Below are 18,743 nucleotides of genomic sequence, written 5' to 3' on the forward strand. Positions count from 1 at the left end.
TTAAAATATCACAATTATATCACCACAATATCACAATATCACCACAATTATAATATTTATAATTACTAAAAATTTAAATACTAAGGTGTAAATCTAGCAAATCATGTACAGAACTTTTATGCTGAAAACTATACCATACTGAAAGAAAAAAAAAACCCAAATAAATAGAGAAGCATCTTTTGTCCATGAAGACTCAACATAGAAAAGAAGTCAATCCCCAAATGATCTATAGATATAATAAAATTCCAATCAAAATCCTAGCTACATTTATTATGACATAGACAAGATTATTTAAAATTTTATATAAAAAGACAAACTACAAAAATAACTAAAATGAGTGAAAAAATGACTAAATTGGGAAGATATAAGACACTTTATAGTTACATTAATCACATTATGTGGTTTTAGCAGATGGATACACACATCAATCAATGGAATAGAGTAGACAATCCAGAAAAAGTCTCACACAAATATGTCCAGCTGATTTTTTAACACATGGTGCAAAAACAACTCAAAGGAAAAAAGAGAGCATTTTCAAAATATGATGTTGTACAATTGAACATCTGTAGACCTCCTCCCACACACACACAAAAGAACCATAAACTATGTCCCACATATCATGCAAAAATTTACTCAAAATGTAACAAGTATTTAGATGTAAAACTATTAAAACTTTTCAAGAAAATAGGAGAAAATCTTCAAGATCTACTACTAGGCAAAGAGTTCCTAAACTTGATACCAAAAACCTGATCATAAAAGAAAACTTTGGTAAATTGGAGTTCATAAAAATTTAAAACATTATCTTTGTCAATTAGCCTCTGTAGCTTTTCTTTTAAAGATTTATCATTTATCCATTGATGAATACTTGTTTCCATTGTCTTGACTACTGTAAATAACACTGCAATGGACAAGGGGGTGCAGATATCTCTTTAAGACACTGATTTAATTTCCTTCAGATATGTACCCAGAAGTGGAATTGTTGGATTATATGGTAGTTTATTCTTAATTTTTTGAGAAACCTGCATACTGTTTTCCACAGTGGCTGTACAAATTTACATTCCCTGTACTGCTACACTGCACTAGGTTTCATCCTTGCCAGGACTTATCTATTTTTGATAATTGCCATTCTAACATGTGTGAGGTGATTTCTCATTGTGTCTTGATTTGAATTTCCTTGATGATTAGTGATGTTGAGCACCTTTTCATGTACCTGTTGGTCATTTGTATATCTTTGGAAAAATGTCTACTCATGCCCTTTGCCAATTTTTAATTAGATATTTTTTTGTTTTGCTGTTGAGCTATATGAGTACATTATGTATTTTGAATATTTGTCCCTTATCAGATATGTGGTTTGCAAATATCTGCTCCCATTCAGTAGGTTGCCTTTTCATTTTGTTGAACAGATTATTTCTTTTTCTGTGGAGAACCTTTTTAGCTTGATGTACTCCATTTATTTATTTTTGGTTTTGTTGCTTGTGTTTTTGTTATCATATTCAAAATCTCATTACCAAGATCAATGTCAAGGAAATTTTTCCCCATATTTTTTTTCTAGGAGTTTTATGGCTTTGAGTCTTACATTTAAGTCCTTAATCCACTTCAAGTTAATTTTTGTGAGTGGTGTAAGATAGAGGTCCAGCTTCATTCTTTTGCATGTGGATATCCAGTTTTCCCAACACCATTTATTAAAGAGACTATCCATTCCCCAATGAGTAATCTTGGTTCCCTTGTCAAATATTAGTTGAACTTATATGCATGGGTTTATAAGTTTATTTCTGTGCTCCTGATTCCGTTCCATTGGTCTATGCATCTGTTTTTATGCCAGTACCATACTGTTTTGATTACTATGGCCTTGTAATGTAGTTTGAAATCGGAAAGTATGATACCTTCAGCTAGTTTTTCTTTTTCAACATTGCTTTGGCTATTTGGGGTCTTTTGTGGTTCTATATGAATTTTAGGGGTTTTTTTCTAGTTCCGTAAAATATGGTATTGGAGTTTTGACAGAGATTGCATTGAATCTATAGATAGTTTGGGGTAGCATAGACATTATAACATTATTAGTTCTTCTGATCCATGAGCAGGAGATATCTTTCCACTTCTTTGTGTCTTCTTCAGTTTCTTTCATCAGAGTCTTATACTTTTCAGCATACAAAAATTTCACCTCCTTAATAACAATATATCTATTTTATTTTTGGTGATGCTATTGTAAATGAGATGTTTTTCTTTATTTCTTTTTCAGCTAGTTTACTGTTATGTATAGAAATGCAACTGATTTCTGTATGTTGGTTTTTTTTCTTGCAACTTTACTGAATTTGTTTATTAGTTTTAAGTTTTTTGGTAGTTTTTAGGGTTTATTATATATAAGGCCATGTCATCTACAAACAGATAATTCTACTTCTTCCTTTTTGATATGAATGTCTTTAAATTATTTTTCTTGCCTAATTTCTCTGGCTAGATACTATACTAGTAGTATACTGAATAGAAGTGGTGAGAGTGAACACACTTGTCTTGTTCCTGATCTTAGAGGGAAACCTTTCAACCATTCACTGTTGAGTATGATAGCTGTGGGCTTGTCATATATGGCTTTATTATGTCAAGGTACATTCCTTTTATACCTACTTTGTTGAGTTTTTTAATCAAGAAAGGATATCGAATTTTGTCAAATGTTTTTAACATATCTATTGATATGATCATATAATTTTTATTTTTTATTCTATTAATGTGATGATGAATCCCAGTTGATCATGGCAATGGTCCTTTTAATGCTGTGTTGAACTTTGTTTCCTAGTATTTCGTTGAGAATTTTTGCATCTGTATTCGTTAGAAATATTGACCTGTAATTTTCTCATAATGTTTTTATCTAGCTTTGGGATTAGAGTAATGTCCTTGTGAAATGAGTTTAGGAGTGTTCCCTCCTCCCCAATTTTTGGAAGAGTTTGTGGAGTGGTGTTGATTTTTCTTTAAATTTTTGGTAGAATTCACCAGTGAAACCATCTGGTCCTGAGATTTTGGGAGGTTTTTGATTACTGATTCAATATCCTTAACTCATTATTTGTCTGTTCAGATTTTCTGTTTCTTCATGATTCAACCTTGGTAGGTTATATGTTTCTAGGAATTTATCCATTTTTTCCATGTCCAATTTGTGTATAATTGTTCATAGTAGTCTTTTATGATCTTTTGTATTTCTGTGTTATCTGTTGTAATGTCTGTACTTTCATTTATAATTTTACTTATTTGGGTCCTCTCTCTTTTTTCTTGGTTATTCTAGTTAAGGTGTGTCATCTTTGTTTATCATTTCACAGAATCAAATCTTAGTTTTGTTAATCTTCTCTATTGTTTTTCTAACCTCTATTTTATTTCTTTCTACTCTAATCTTAAATATTTCCTTCCTTCTGCTAACTTTGCTCTTACTTTGTTCCTTTTCTTGTTCTTTGAGGTGTAATGTTAGTTTGTTTACTTGAGATCTTTCTTTTTTCTTGGTGTTTACATTTATAAACTCTAAACTTTCCTCTTATAACTGGTTTTGCCTTACCCCACAACTTGTGGTATGTTATATTTCATTTTCATTTGTCTCAAGATATTTTTAAAATATTTTTTCTTTTGTTTTTGATCCAGTGGTTGTTCAGGAATGTGTTAATGTACACATATTTGTGAATTTTCCAGCTTTCCTCCTCTTATTGATTTCTAGTTCACAATAATGTGTTCAGAAAAAGATACTTGATATAATTTATATCTTCTTGAATTTATTGAGATTTGTTTTGTGGCCAAATATATGATCAATCCTAGAAAATGTTTAATGTTTGCTTGAAGAAAATGTGTATAGTTTTGTTGGTGGATGTAATGTTCAGTATATGTCTTTTAGGATCATGTGATCTATAGTGTTGTTCAAATCCACAGTTTCTTTATTGATTCTCTGTCTGGGTGGTCCTTCCATTGTTGAGAGTGAGGTATTAAAGTCCCCAGCTATTCTGTGGGCAAGGCCACAGGCTGTGTTCAGCAACCAAGCAGAGCTGTATGCTGGGTTCCATGCCTGATGGTACCAAAGACTGGGATCTGAGGCTGCTCAGGGTCAGTTTTTAGTCTTCCTGGTTATGTAGGGCCTGGGGGTATGCTTAACAGTTGGGCAGTTGGGTGGGGCTGCTAACTTTGCTCCACACAGGCAGATCATAGGATGAACTCTGTGACTGTCAGACATCTGTGATTACACTTCCTGGAGGGGCAGGATTGGAGGCTCAACTCAGCAGTTGGGTGGGAGTGCAAATATGCTCCCCTGCCTAGGTAGGCCTTAGGATGTGTTCTATGGCTGCTGGGAATCTGTGGCTATGCTTCATGGTGTGGTGCAACTGGAGGCTATGCTGTACAGTTGGGGGGAGTGAAAATTTGCCTCCCTACCTAGGTGAGACCATAGAATTATCTCCATGCCAGTACATCCCATTGGCTGAGGACCCAAATCAGGCAGAACTACCAACTAAGTTCCCTGGCAAGATAGGACAACTGGCTTGGCTCTGTAGATGGACAGAATTGCTGGATGAGATTTCTCACTGGGGGGCACTGAAAGCAGAAGCCAATACCTTAGTGTAAATTGCTGTAAGCACTGCCCCTTCCTCCATTTCTATGTGATATTCAGTGGTCAAGCTTAGTAGATTTCCCCAGTAACTCTCATAAAGTGACAACCATGTGGGCTTCCTGGGAAGCTTCCTGCAATGCTAGGGAAGCTGGATGCCCACAGTGGGTTCTCTTTTTTCCCACTGGAGAAACTGTAGGCCCAGAGGAGATTTTTTAGCATAACACTGTACCAGCCTGGGGAAGAGGTGATGCAGACAGAGTGTAGACACTCCTCTTAACTTTTCTAATGTGGTTTTTCTTGGCCTCTGTTTTCTAAGGGGTGTTTCAGCCTCACCCCTGAGTTCTGGGATTTTCACAGTAGGTTCCTATCTATAGGCAGCTGTTAGTTGATCTTCATGTGAGGGGGATTGAAGTTGGAAATGTCCCATGACACCATTTTGATGGCATCACTCCCCATTTCTATGAATTTGACTATTCCCAGACACTTCATGTAATTGTACTTTTGTGTCTGGCTTATTCCACTTAATGTAATGTCCTCAAGATTCACCCATGCTGTAGCATGTGTCAGAACTTATTTTATTTTTAAGAATGAGTAATATTACATTGTATATGTATACCATATTTTGTTTATCCATTCATTCATCACTGACATTTTGCTATTTCCTCCTTTGGCTATTGTGAATAATGCTACTGTGAACATTGATGTACAAATATTTGTATGAGCCCCTCCTTTCAAATATTTTTGATATTTATCCAGAAGTGGAAATATGGGATCATATAGTAATTCTATTTTTAAATTTTAAGGTTCCATATTAGTTTCCCCTTGTAGCTGCTATGTGTTTTACATTCCCACAAACAGTTCTCCACATATTCCCCAAAACTTTTATTTTCTGTTAATAACCATCTTAATGGGTGTAAGGTGATATCTCATTGTGGTTTTGATTAGCATTTCACGAATGGTTAGTGATGTTGAACATTTTTTTCATGTGCATATTGTCAATTTGCATATCTTCTTTGGAGAAATGGTTATTCAAATTATTTGCCCATTTTTTAATTAGGTTGTTTTTGTTATTGTTGAGTTGGAGGAATTTTTTAAGTTTCTGGATATTAACTCCTTATCAGATATATTATTTGCAAATATTTTCTCCCATTTCATGAGTTGTTTTTTCACACTGTTGATTGTATTCTTTCATGCACAGAAGTTTTTAATTCTTATGTAATCAATTTATCTATTTTTTTTCTTTTTACCTGTGCTTTTAATGTCGTATCTATTGGTGTCATTGGCAAATCCAATGTCATGACACTTTCCCCCTATGTTTTCTTCTAAGAGTTTTATACTTTTTAGCTCTTATGTTTAAATTTTATGTCTATTTTGAGTTAATTTTTGTATTAAGGCAAGGGTCAAACTTCACAATTTTCAATGTGAATGTACAGTTTTCCCAACACTATTTGTTAAAAAGACTGCCTTTACTCATCAAGTGGTCTTGTTGTTCATGTTTAATGTCATTTGATCATAGATGCCAGGGTTTATTTTGGGCTCTCTATTCTATTCCATTGTTCTCTATGTCTATATTTATGACAGTATCACACTGTTTTGTTTATCATAGCTTTGTACTAAGTTTTGAAATTAAGAAGTGTGAGACCTCCAGATTTGTTCTTTTTCAAGATTGATTTGGCTATTCAGGGTACCTTGAGATCCATTTGAATTTTAGAATTGATTTTTCTATTTCTATAAAAACGTTGTAATTTTGGTAGGAATTACATAGAATATGTAGATTCCTTTTGGTAGTGTTGACATCTTAACAATATGGTCTTTCAATCCATGAACTATGATGTCTTTCCATTTATTTGTGTGTCTTCTTTAATTTCTATGAACAATGTTTCACAGTTTTCAGTCTACAGGTCTTTGTCTCCTTGGTTAATGTTATTTATAAATATTTTATTCTTTCATATGCTATTGTAAATGGAATTGTTTTCTTAATTTCCTTTATAGATTGTTTATTGTTAGTGGATAGAAGTGCAACTGAATTTTGCATATTGATTTTGTATCCTGTAACTTTATTGAATTTGTTTACTAATTCTCAGAGTTTTTTTTTTTTTTTTTTTTTTTTTTGTGGAATCTGTAGGGCTTTTCTTTTTTTTTTTTTACATATAAGGTTATGTTTTCTGTAAGTAGAGGCAATTTTACTTCTTCCTTTCAAATTTATATTTGATTTCTTTTTCTTACCTAATTGCTCCAGGTAGGACATCCAGTACTATATCAAATAGGAATGACAAAAGCTGGCATCCTTTTATTGATATTAGAGGAAAACTTTGGGCTATCACCACTGAGTAGAGAAGGAAATAGAAGGAAACATTTGTTGTGAAAGTTGGGTTCAAAAGGGTGCTAAATGTTGTTAAATGCTTTTGTTTGCATCAATTTAGATGATAATGTATGGTTTTCTTTTCTTCATTCTGCTTATGTAGTGGATTGCATTGATTGATGTTAATTTTTCTTAAATGTTTGGTAGAATTCACACATAAACCTATTTGATTTGAGGATTTTCTCTGTTGAAAATTATGAGGATGAGGTTTTTAATTATGATTCAATTTCCCTACTAGTTATAGGTGTACTCAGATTTTCTATTTCCTCATAAGACTATCTTTGTAGATTATGTGTTTCTATGAATTTTTCCATTTATCTTGCTTACCCAATTTGGAGACAAATGCTTGTCCATTGTACTCTATTATAATCCTTTGTATTTCTACAAAACCTGTAGTAATGCACCCCTCTTTCATTTCTAAATTTAGTTATTTAAGTCTATTCTCTTTTTTCCTTAGTAAATTCTAGCTACAATTTTATCAATTTTGTTGATCTTTTCAAAGAACCAACTCTTGTTTTATTGATTTTTCTTTATTTTTAAAAATTCTCTATTTTGATTATGTCTGCTCTAATCACTATATTTCCTTCCTTCTGCTAACTTTGTGTTTAGTTTATTTTTTTTCTAGCTCCTTAAGGTGTAAAATTAGATTGTTGATTAGAGATCTTCCTTTTTTCTTTTTTAATATAAGGATTTATGCTATATGTTTCCCTCTTGCTTGCTTCCCTCTTCCCTCTTTCCTTGCTTTCACTGCATCTCATAGTTCTGATTTCCCTTTTGATTTTTTCTTTGATCCATTGGTTGTTAAGAGTGTGTTGTTTAATTTCCACATATTTGTGGATTTTTCTGTTTTCCTTCTTCTATTGATTTCTAATTACATTCCATTGTGATCTGAAAAGATACTTTGTTTTCAATCAGTCTTTTACATCCATTGAGACTTATTTTGTGACCCAACATATGGTCCATCCTAGAGAATGCTCCATGCGCACTGTAGAGTGGAAGTTGGGTGGAATATTCTGTATATGTGCCTTCAGACTAATTGGTATATAGTGTTGTTCACACCCTCTCTTTTGTTAATTATCTTCTCTCTCATTGTTTTATCCATTACGGAAAGTGGAATACCAAAATTTCCTACTATTGTTATGGAGTTGTCTGTTTCTCCCTTTAATTCTGTCAATGTTAGATTCATATATTTAGGAGCTCTGACATTTGACACATATATGTTTATAATTGTCTTATCTTCCTTGTGAATTGATCCTTTTGCCATTATATAGTATCCTGCTTATATATCCTTCCTATCTCATAACAGTTTTTGACTTAAAGTCTAATTTTGTCTGATATTAGTATAGCCACCCCTGCTCTCTTTTGGAAAATCTTTCCCCATATTTTCACATTTAACCTATGTGTGACCTTATCTCTAAAGTGAGTCTTTTATAGACACGATACAACTGTGTCCTGTTTTCTGTCTATTTTGCCAATCTATATTTTTAGATTTCAGAGTTTAATCCATTTACATTTAAAATAATTATTGATAAGATAGAAATTTTCTTATTTGCTTCCAGTGTGTCTTGTAGCTTTTTGTCCTTCATTTACTCCTTACTGTCTTCCACTTTTTTAAGATGATTTTTTTATTAACACATTTTGATTTCCTCCTCATTTTATTTTGTGAATATTTTATAAATATTTTCTTTGTGATTACCATGAGAATTACATATAACATCCTAAAAGTATAACAATCTATTCCAAATTTATAACAAGTTAACTTCAGTCACTTACAAAACTCTACTCCCTTACAGCTCTGTCCCATTACTTTATGTTTTTAATGTCATAAATTATCTCTCTATATGTTGTACCCATTAACATAGATTTATTATTAGTTTTTGTGCTTTTGTCTTTTAAGTCCTGTAAAAGACTAAAAAGTGGAGTTAAGAACCAATATTACAATATACTGTTTTTTATATTTTTCCATGTCTTTATCTTTACTGGAGAACTTTATATTTTCATACGGCTTTGAGTTACTGTCTAGTATCATTTCATTTCAACTTGAAGTTCTGCCTTTAGGATTTCTTGTATGCTGGTGAAGGTGTAATAAATTCACTCAGCATTTGGTTATCTGGGAATGTCTTAATTTCTCCTTCATTTTTGAAAGACAGTTTTGATGGATACAGAATTTCTTTGTTGATAGTTGCATTTCTTTTGGCATTTTCCCACTGCCTTCTGGCCTACAAGATTTCTGCTGAGAAAGCTGCTGATTATCTTATTGAGGACTCTTCATCTTGACAAGTTGCTTTTCTTTTGCTATTTTCAAGAGTCTCTCTTTGTCTTTGACTTTTGACAGTTTTATTATAATTTGTCTCAGTGTAGGTCTCTTTGGATTGATATTATTTACAATTTTTTATGCTTCTTGTATTTGTATATACATGTGTTTCCTCAAATTTGGGAATTTTTGGTCATTATTACTTCAAATAATCTCTATGGTCCTTTTTCTCTCTTCTACTTCTGGGACTCCTCTAATACCTATATTGATCTGCTTAGTGGTACTCCATAAGTCCCTTAGGCTCTTTTCACTTTTCTTTAATCTTTTCCTCTTTTTATTCTTCACACATGATAAGATGTGTGAAATGACCTCTCTTCAAGTCTGCTAATTCTTTTTCTTGTCTGTTTGATTCAGCTATTGACGCTCTTTAATGAATTTTTCAATTCTATAATTGTATTTTTAAGCTTCAGAATTTGTTTGTTTTTTGTAATATTGATCTCTTTGTTGATATTCTTATTTTGTTCATATGTTTTTCTGATTTCTTTTTGTTCTTTGTCCACGTTCTACTTTAGCTAATTTCTTTAGTGTCCATTTCTGGAGATTTATTTTATTCCGCTTAATGGACCACAATTTACCCATTTCTTTGTATGCTTTGTGAAGTTTTTTGGAAAACTGGGCAATTCAAAAAAACAGCCAACTTTCCCAGTCTTTGCAGACTGGCTCTGTGCAGGGAAAGACCGTCACTAATTAACCTGGCATACAGGCATAATGTCTTCTTAGGCCTTTTGGGGGCATGCATCTTCTCTGGGACTGTAGATGTGCTTTTTCCCCTGATTTTCCCATATACATGTCTGCTTTTAAATGTCTTAATGTGCCTAAGAGTCTCACCCCTGCTTTTTCCCATGGCATTAGATGTTCTATTGTGTTCCTCTATGTAATCTATGGTCTCCCTGCATTTTTCAAGTGTTGTGACACCTGATATACAAATATTGCCACTGTAGAGGAAGAAAAACTTCTCTTTCTGCTCTTTTAGGTTCTGCGTCTAAAAGTTAAATTGACAGAGACAGTTTAACAGGAGAAAGAACAATTTTAATTATTTATGTATGAACAGGAGTCTCACAAAAATATGAGAGTCAAAGAGGCAGCCAGATGATGGAGGTTTATATACCATCCTGAGATAAGAAAAGAGTAGGGGTTTGGGACTTCTAGGTGTGGGGAAAGCACATTTTAGGAAGATAAGGAAAGAAAACGTATGTTAAATCAACGTTGCTTTATTATGCAGATAAGATTCTCTCAGGAAAAATTTATCTCTGGAAATAGCTGTCTTTCTGGTATAGATATCTTTTCTAATGGAAATTTCCTGTATAGAAGTAGATTTCCTTTACAAATAGGGAAATTTAGACTTTATCTTAGGCAGGTAAGGGGGAAGTAAAGAGCTTTTCCTGAGTCTGCTGGTTCTCTATTGCCTTCAGCTCAAAATAATTCATATGCCAAAGTGGTATATTTGGGGGCGACATACTCTGAACGCCTTCATCATCATTCCTATGTGATTTCTGAGTCAGGCAAGACAGAAACTTTGTCCTTTGGACAGCTGCCAGACAAGCTAGAATGTTGCAGATAAGTTCACTTTTTTCTTTTGACCCAAGGGAGGTACTAGGAATTGGGTGCCTTCCTCTGGACCACACTCTTCCTGCCTCTGACTCCAGACTGGGATCAGGGTGAGTAAAACCAACACATAGTTTCCTACTGCTTTGAGTGTGGCCTTTTCTTGATTGGGCATTCACTTTGTTGCTGTATATTCTTGACTGGTTTTTGGAGCTCCCATAAACTTACTTCATTCAGTCTGTTGTCATCTACTTGATGTTTCCATGGGAGAACAAGGGTCTGGACCCTCCCAGTTTGCCATCTTGCTCAAGTTTTTTGACCTCTGTATATTCTTAATTGGTTTAGAACTTGGGTGGGGAGGGCATGGCGTTTATGTACTTCACCCTCAAATTTCTTCAACCCAACATACTGGGACAGTGATGAATGAGGCATTCATGGTGCCCACATTCATTTAGCTTACAGGCAAAAGGGGAAGACAAAATAAATAAGTATAAACAGCTAATAAATAAACAAATAGAAAATGTAAATTAATCATGATCTAGACTCTAAAAGAAGCAGAATCTAAGGACTGGGTGATGGGTGGTGTATTAGTTTGCTGGGGTTGCTGCAACAAAGTACCACATACTGAGGGGCTTAAAGAAACAGAAATTTGTTGTCTCACAGTTCCGGAGGCTGGAAGACTGGAAGCCACAGTTCACAGTTCTAGAGGCTTCAAGTTGTTCTCAGGGCCAGATTCCCTCTGAAACCCAGGGAGAATCTTTCCTTGCCTCTTCTAGCATCTGGTGTTTTCTGGTAATCCTTGGCTTTCCTTGACTTGTAGATACATCACTCCAATCTCTGCCTCCATCATCACATAGTTGCCTTCTCCCTGTGTATCTCTTCTCCTCTTCTTAGAAGGATGCCAACCATATTAAAGTAAGGACCACTCTACTCTAGCATGACCTCGTTTTAACTTAACCAGTTATTGTGGCCACAAACCTATTTCCAAATAAAGTCACATATTGAGTTACTAGTAATTAGTACTTCACATATCTTTTTTTGTGGGGGGGGGGGCACGATTCAGCCCACAGCAGGAGGTGATGAAAGTTGAAACAGGGCAGTCAAGGAAGGCCTCTCTCCAGGCAATGCATTTAAGAATAGATTTGAGGCAAAGAATGTAGTGGAATGACCATGGCAAAATATGCTCACAGAGCTGAGATGCAGAGCATGTGCAACAGCCTTGTTGGGAGGAAAGCCTTGGTGCATTTGGGGAATTGAAAGAAGGCCAGTTTGGCTGGCACTTGAGAGCAGCGGGACATAGGGCATGAAATGAAATTGGAGAAGCAGCAAGCCACTGGATCATGAGAGCCTTGTGAGCCAACATAAATATTGGGCTTGATTCTAAAAGCTCTGGGATTCTCCTCCAGGCTCCACTCCTCCTCACTGCTTGGGGAACAGACAGGAGATCCCAAGCATAGATGAGGAGAGAGAGCTTAGAAGCTCAGACTCATCTGATGATACTGTCAGTCTTTTTGATTCTTCAAAGGGGACGAGAGTGAGAGGGACAGAATACTTGTTTCTGCTACATATTTTACAGATAGAAAAGGGAGAAATGATGATGTGGAAGAGACAAATGTTTAGAATGAAGGTAAGCCTGAGCACAGTGGAGAAACTGGCCTGCTAAGGAGGAGGAGTGGCTGTGTAAGTGGCTAGAAAGGGGGATGCTTGAAACCAATATCCCATTGTCCTGTAATGTTTACATAATGACGCCAGGGGGCAGGATGTGGCCATCAGTGGTAATGGCTGGGGTATGGTGGGGGAAAAAGTCACTGGAAACAAGGAGATGATGGAAAGAAGAGAGCAGAGCGTGGGATGAATCTTATAGGTGGTACTGGATCCAGGTAGAGAGAAAGACCACCAGACCCAAAGCATGGCAAGATGAAGGGAAGAAGTTGTCACAGTGTAAAAGCAGGCAGGATTTTGCAGCCAGACAGGGAGATATGGCTCAGAAGATACAATGCATTGAGATCAAGGAGGTAATGGAGCAGAGAGAAAAAACAGTCTCTGTTTGAGATGCTACAGGAAAAGTGGGGACTGGAGAACAATCAGCTTTTAATTAGGGCAAAGGGGTGGCAGACTCTCCCACAAAGCAGTGTAGGATTTAGAGGAACTTGATCAATAAGGCACACGTGTTCCATTGGCTAGAATGGAAGGTTAGGGGAGAAGGGAAGGCAAGGGGTTTGATGGGCTGGATCCGGGGATGTGCAGAGCAGTGCACAGGGTTGCACTTTATGGATAGGATCATCTGTATGTATTCACTAATATTTTAGTAGACCAAGAGAACTAGGTCAACCTTAGATAAGGCAAGGATGAGAAACTCTCTGAGATTACAGAAAACAGATGTCAGCTTTAGTATCTGTGTAGCCCGGGTAAGCTGAAAAGATTAATAACAGATAGCAAGCACGGTGCTTCGTCCTTTTTTGGCTGCATATAATATGGAGGGAGGCAAAGAAGGAGAGACGCAAAACCTCCTTAGACTTAAAAGCATCTGGTACATTTGTACAGAGCCTGAAGGGATGATTAAAAATACAGAAGCAGAATGAAAACTAATGGAATAATATAGAACTTTTATTCTCTGTAAAAAGATCTGCCTCTGAAATTATTTATTCATAACAAATTGATGCCATTCTCTACAAGTCACCCTTGGCTTCTAAAGAGGGTGCTGCCACCCCCCACCACAATCACCCCTCGGGACTGAAGCCTCCTTGCCCCAGTAGCTGGAGTATTGCTGTTGAAGTCTGTCAGCTGATTTCCTTCCTGGGATTTGCCCTCAAAAGGGCCTGGAAGGAGAATAGCATACATACAATGACTAACCCAGCGGGGGTTCTCAATGTGGGGCATCTTTGAAGGGCCAGCCCAACTTCAGAGGTCTTGTTTTGGGGCCGGGGAACTTGTGGACAAAAATCAATGAAAATTTTATTTTCTTCTTCCCTTATGTTCATGGGCCTGGGTTTCTTTTCTCCACATAGATGTGAAAACCTTTTTGCATTTCAGGGCTGAGATCTTAGTTTGGAGGATCTGGCCTATCTAGGGGTTAGGCTGGAGTGACTCCATGGGGAAGAAGATAGAAGTAGGAGTTTGAGCAGAAGAGAGCCAGCCCTGGAGGTGGACATCCCGACTGCTCACAAGATTGCTGGGAAATGGGGTGGTCTTCTGGCAGTGGAGTCCTACACCCCACCCTTACATGGTAAAACCTTAGAAGGGGTGGCTGCATGGCCAGGTACTATGGTGCTGGGGAAATGTGAAGGACAAGAAACATCTGGGGAGGGGGTGTATTGCTTCCAGAGCACATTCTATCCAGATGATACCCTTTGAACAATTTGTAAGGAGATATGTTGACATAACATTGGTTAAAAATAAAATAAAAAAACAAACTTTAGTGCAATGTGTTTCAAACTCTACTCTGCATCATCACAATTACCTGATCACCTGGATTATTTGCTAAAATGCAGATGGCTGTGTCCCCCTTTCAGAGATTCTCTTAGAGTAAATCTGGGGTGGGGCTAAAATGTCCATTTCTAAAAATTTCCCAGATGATGCTGATACTGCTGGTGCCCAGAACCACTGTCTTAGAGAAAACAGGATGAAAGTGAGACGAGACATGTAAAGAACACAGCCCAAAGGTATATCTTTTCATTATGTGCTTGCTTGCTCAGCAGCAAACTAGAGTGCGTCCCGCCTTATCCCTCAGCTCGTGACCCCACTGTTAGAATGTGGCTCTACCCCTCCCTTGATGGTGTCTGGCACTCTGTGGCTCTGTAGACCCAGGTCCTCAGTGGAACTGCCAGCCCTCACCTGGACTATGCTGCCCCAGAGGAGGAGCAGTGTTGATGAGCTTGGTTGTGCAGTTTGCATGATATACAAAGGTGACCAGCAGAGGGCGAGAGTGGCGCTGGGGTTCAGCAGGTGCCCCACTCACCCAGCTGGGGACCTGACGTGGGCTACACCTGCCCCAGGCAGGTTCTTTGCACAAAGGGTCCTCTGTCCCTTAAGCCATGTGCTGTCTTGGGGGTGAGGTGGGGAGAGATTGTGTGCACCCAGAGCAGAGTCCTTTTTCTAACTTGCACAGAGGCTAAGTGTACCCGTGCAGAGTCTTAAGTCGAAGGGCAAAGTGGGAATGCAGCTGGAGAGCTTCTTTTTTACAACCCCCCCTCCCCCACCACAGAAGGTCCTGGGGCACATGTGTGAGTCTGTGGAGAAGCACGGGGCTTGCTCCGAATGGGGGACACTGGGTTGACTGAGCCAGTTTCAATGTGCTTTAGAAAACAGAGGAATGTTATGCTTCTCGAACCTGAGCACATTACCACTTGTTATCAGTGTCTGCATTACCTGGGTGGCTGAGCTCCGTGGGTCCCAGCTGCAAGCAGCCTCAGCGTGACCAGAGAACTTGCTACAATCACACATTTTGGGACCCGCCCCAGCTGTGCCGAATCAAAAAACCTGGGATGTGGTCCAGCTGGCTGTTTAAGCAAGCTCCCTCCCCCCAGGTGATTCTGATGCAAGTTAGAGTTTGAGAGACACTGGCCTAGAGCAGCCCACCTCCAACAAGCCTAGAAATCTTCCGAGGATCTTATTACATCAGATCCTGACACTGTAGTCCTGGGAGCAATCTGTTCCTTCTGGCTGATGAAAAGTCAGGGCTTGTGGAGAGTGACAAGAGACACCAGGGCCATCGTTTGAAGCATGTTGTTGCTTGTTTAAATGTGCCCTCTGGGACCCCTGCTTCATACTCTCAGGACAAATAATGATTATATTTGGCAACATGCAGAATTCCACTGCAGTGTGGAGTTTGCAGAATCAAACTGGCTTCCTTCACCACCTCCATATTCTTGCTCCCTACTAGTTTGGTGCCAGAACTTGCTTTTTACCTTTAATACGTTTACCTCTAAATCTTTCACTCTTCTCTATTCAGCCCTCAACTTCCGTTTTATCATTTAACCTGATACCTACATTTTGGGATTGTCACGGGAAACACCTCGATTTGATGGTTCTTTCAGATTGAAGAAATGGAGGCAGACACCGAGGGTCTGTGTCTCTGAGTCCTCCTTTGGGACAGCTTTCCTAGTGGCCATCCACTCCTTTGTAATGAAGAGAAGACTGGGAAGAGAGTGATACCCTGTTTTCAGGCATCATTAAAATAGTAGATTTGCTGATGGTAGCCTTAAATGACAAAAATGGTTTTTTATTCATATTCCAATGGCCATAGCTTCAAGGTCAGAATTAGGGTGAATTAGTGAGCAAAATAAATTTTCTTGATTACACACATACTAAAGTAAGATTAAAAAAACAACAACACATATTTCCTGTGAATAGCAGGGCAGAAATTTACTTTGGAAATGAACATCAAAGGACAATGCTAACTGAAATTGTAAATTGGAAACAGTCTTAGAACTGACAAATGCGATGCTTTAAGAGAAATCAAATTTAAAGAACACAAAAATATTGCCCAATTCTTTTAGAAAATTTGGTATTAAAAAAAGAATGAGTTATAATAGGGAGAAGAAATCTTCCTCAAGTGTAGTTTAAATATGGATCAGTGTTATAGGAAAGCATTTTTTTTAAGTGTCGGCACAGAATTGTTAGCCATAAACCTAATTCTTGCTGATTTGCCTGTTTTTGATCAATGCTTCTTTGACAACATGTTTTATCAGTGTCAGAAAATACACCTGGTTATTTCCCTGAAATACTAATGTGAAACTACTCAGTGTAAAGGCAATTTTAGCCCCAGATTGTTACAGGAGCCTATTAAATTAGAATGTATTAATCTGCAACATGGGGTTGGCTGTTCATCATGGCCCGATTTCATCTGCCTTATAAATGAGGTTTTTTAATTTAGTAGCTGGACACTGAAAGAAAGCCTTACGCGTTTAGTAGTAATTATAGTTGGTAATGTGAACAATCGAAAACAAAAGAATCTGGTGCACTTTCAATGAAATTATTTTAATTCATTGAATTCGCTGAGAATTCCAGTCTTGACCATCTATTCCAGGAGCACGCAGTAGGTGGCACCTAAAAGCTCTTTGGAGGCGAGCAGGCGCCATTTAAGCAGGAGCATCTGCCGCTGCAGCAGTTGGCACAGCTGAGAAGTCCGAGATTGAAGGGGGAAGAAGGAGGGGGAGCCGGAGGACTGTGGGGCGGCTGTGACCGCCCCGGGCCCGCCCGGGCTGGGCGGCGCAGGTGCGCGGGGGCGGGGGGCGCACGGGCGGGCGAGCAGCTGACAGCATCGTCACGGCGGCGCGAGGGAGCGCGCGCCCCGCCTGCCTGCGGGAGGAGCCCGCATCCTCACAGCCTGCGCTGCCCTGTCCTATGCGAGGCGAGCTCGGAAGAAGCTCTGAGCAGAGTTGCGTTCATCCTCAGGTAACCGATTTCTCTTCCTTTGCTGTGGCTTCGCTGCATCTTCACTGGGGCACCGACGGCTTTGGCATCCTTGTTTGCCAGCCCCTGAGAAGGGACGCTGTCTGGGAGGGCGAGTCAGCAATATAAAGATTGGAGTTGGCGAGGGGGGAAAAAGCTGCATTTCTGTATCCTTGTCAGGGCGGGTGAGCATGTTGGTACACTTTTCTAAAACGTGTCCTTAAAAAAAAAAAAAATCTGCATCTTACACATTATTTGGGATTCCTTCCAAAGCAGGAGTTCGTGTTTTAGAAGATTCTACGGTGCAGGTGTTTCTATTAATGTAGAAGTTGATTTAATGGATTTACGAAAGTCCTGAAAAGATGTGGTCCAAAGTGAGTGAAATGAGAGGCACGTTAGGGGCTGCTGTTTTGTTTCAGCGTGTTTTCCTACTAGACCGGAGCCCTTCGCGGGCTTGGCTGAGACTTGGCTAAATATTTTAATTCTCCTTTTAAAGAATGTGTTTCATGACGTTACAAGTGTTTTTTCCTGTTTCGTTGTTGTAAGAACAGAAGATGGGAAAGGCGCTGCATCCCATCTTTAGTTGTAAGATTGTGGTTCCCATTAAGATGACAATGACTGCTGACAGCTCCCAGGGTCTCCTGCAAAGCATTGCTGGCTTCTCGCCATGTGGGACCCTGCCTGAGTCTTCCATCCTGAAAAATGCTGTTTTTCTCCTTTAAAACTCCTATTCACGTTCTCTGGGGGTTTGGGAGACTTTTAAAGCTAGAAGCTCTGTGAATCATGTTACATTCATTGAATGGTGAAATACACCGTTGTGGTGGAATTGTTTCTTCCCACTGTGCAGTGACACAGCTTGCCTTCCTTAGGAATTTATTCTACATATTTGCCCACGTTGTTTTTTGAATGACCCCCTTCCGTGTGAGAAGCCAGTCTTAGCATAGGGGACCTCTTTTGCTTTGAACTAAAAACTTACAAAAATATATATTCTTTTTAAGGAAGATTTTCTAGATAACAGTAAAAGGCTGGAGCATTTTACATTCCAAATCAGTCCAAATGCGCTTCTTTTCCAGTGGCATTTGGATTCGAAGAGGTGGAGTGGGAGGGAGAGAAAAGAGGAGGATAAAATTAGAATAAATTTAGCAAATTTGTGGGGGAATACTATTTTTTTGGTTGTTGCCTGAAATTGCAAATTGTCAAGAATTCTATCTCTGGAAATGCAGGAGATCCTATGGGCTGAGGTAAAGGAAAATCCGTGGTTCATTTTATAGAAACAGAAGACACAGAGCAGGGAAGCATTTTCATCCCATTTAACACATGGCATTTAATTTGGTGATAGGGACCATGGTGCCTGGTGAACACAGGAAGGAAGGGGAGAGAGGTGATTGTCTCCACCATCGCACAGAATTGCTGCTCAGTTATCTCTGCAAGATGGCAAATATATGTGCACGGTTATTGCAGAAACCTCCAGAATCTTTTCTTGTTACAGCTTTAATAGAGTTGTTCCAAAGAAGAGACTCAGAAAACACCTGAATTGAATTCCAAGTTGTGGAAGTCCCTTTTCA

General features: G+C 38.2%; 1 protein-coding gene across 2 annotated transcripts in view; it reads left to right on the forward strand.

Annotated features, from left to right (window-relative positions):
- The first annotated feature begins 684 nt into the window (after window positions 1-684).
- The window catches only part of DIRAS2 (DIRAS family GTPase 2), a 52,289-nt gene continuing 34,230 nt past the window's right edge, over window positions 685-18,743 (forward strand). For both annotated transcript variants that reach the window (XM_082471384.1, XM_082471383.1), the window contains exon 1: window positions 685-17,181. The gene's annotated coding sequence lies outside the window, so the exon portion shown is untranslated. The remainder of the gene's footprint in view (window positions 17,182-18,743) is intronic.

The sequence above is a fragment of the Balaenoptera physalus genome (genome assembly GCF_965194825.1).
Source record: "Balaenoptera physalus genome assembly, chromosome: 7".
Classification (NCBI taxonomy): domain Eukaryota; kingdom Metazoa; phylum Chordata; class Mammalia; order Artiodactyla; family Balaenopteridae; genus Balaenoptera; species Balaenoptera physalus.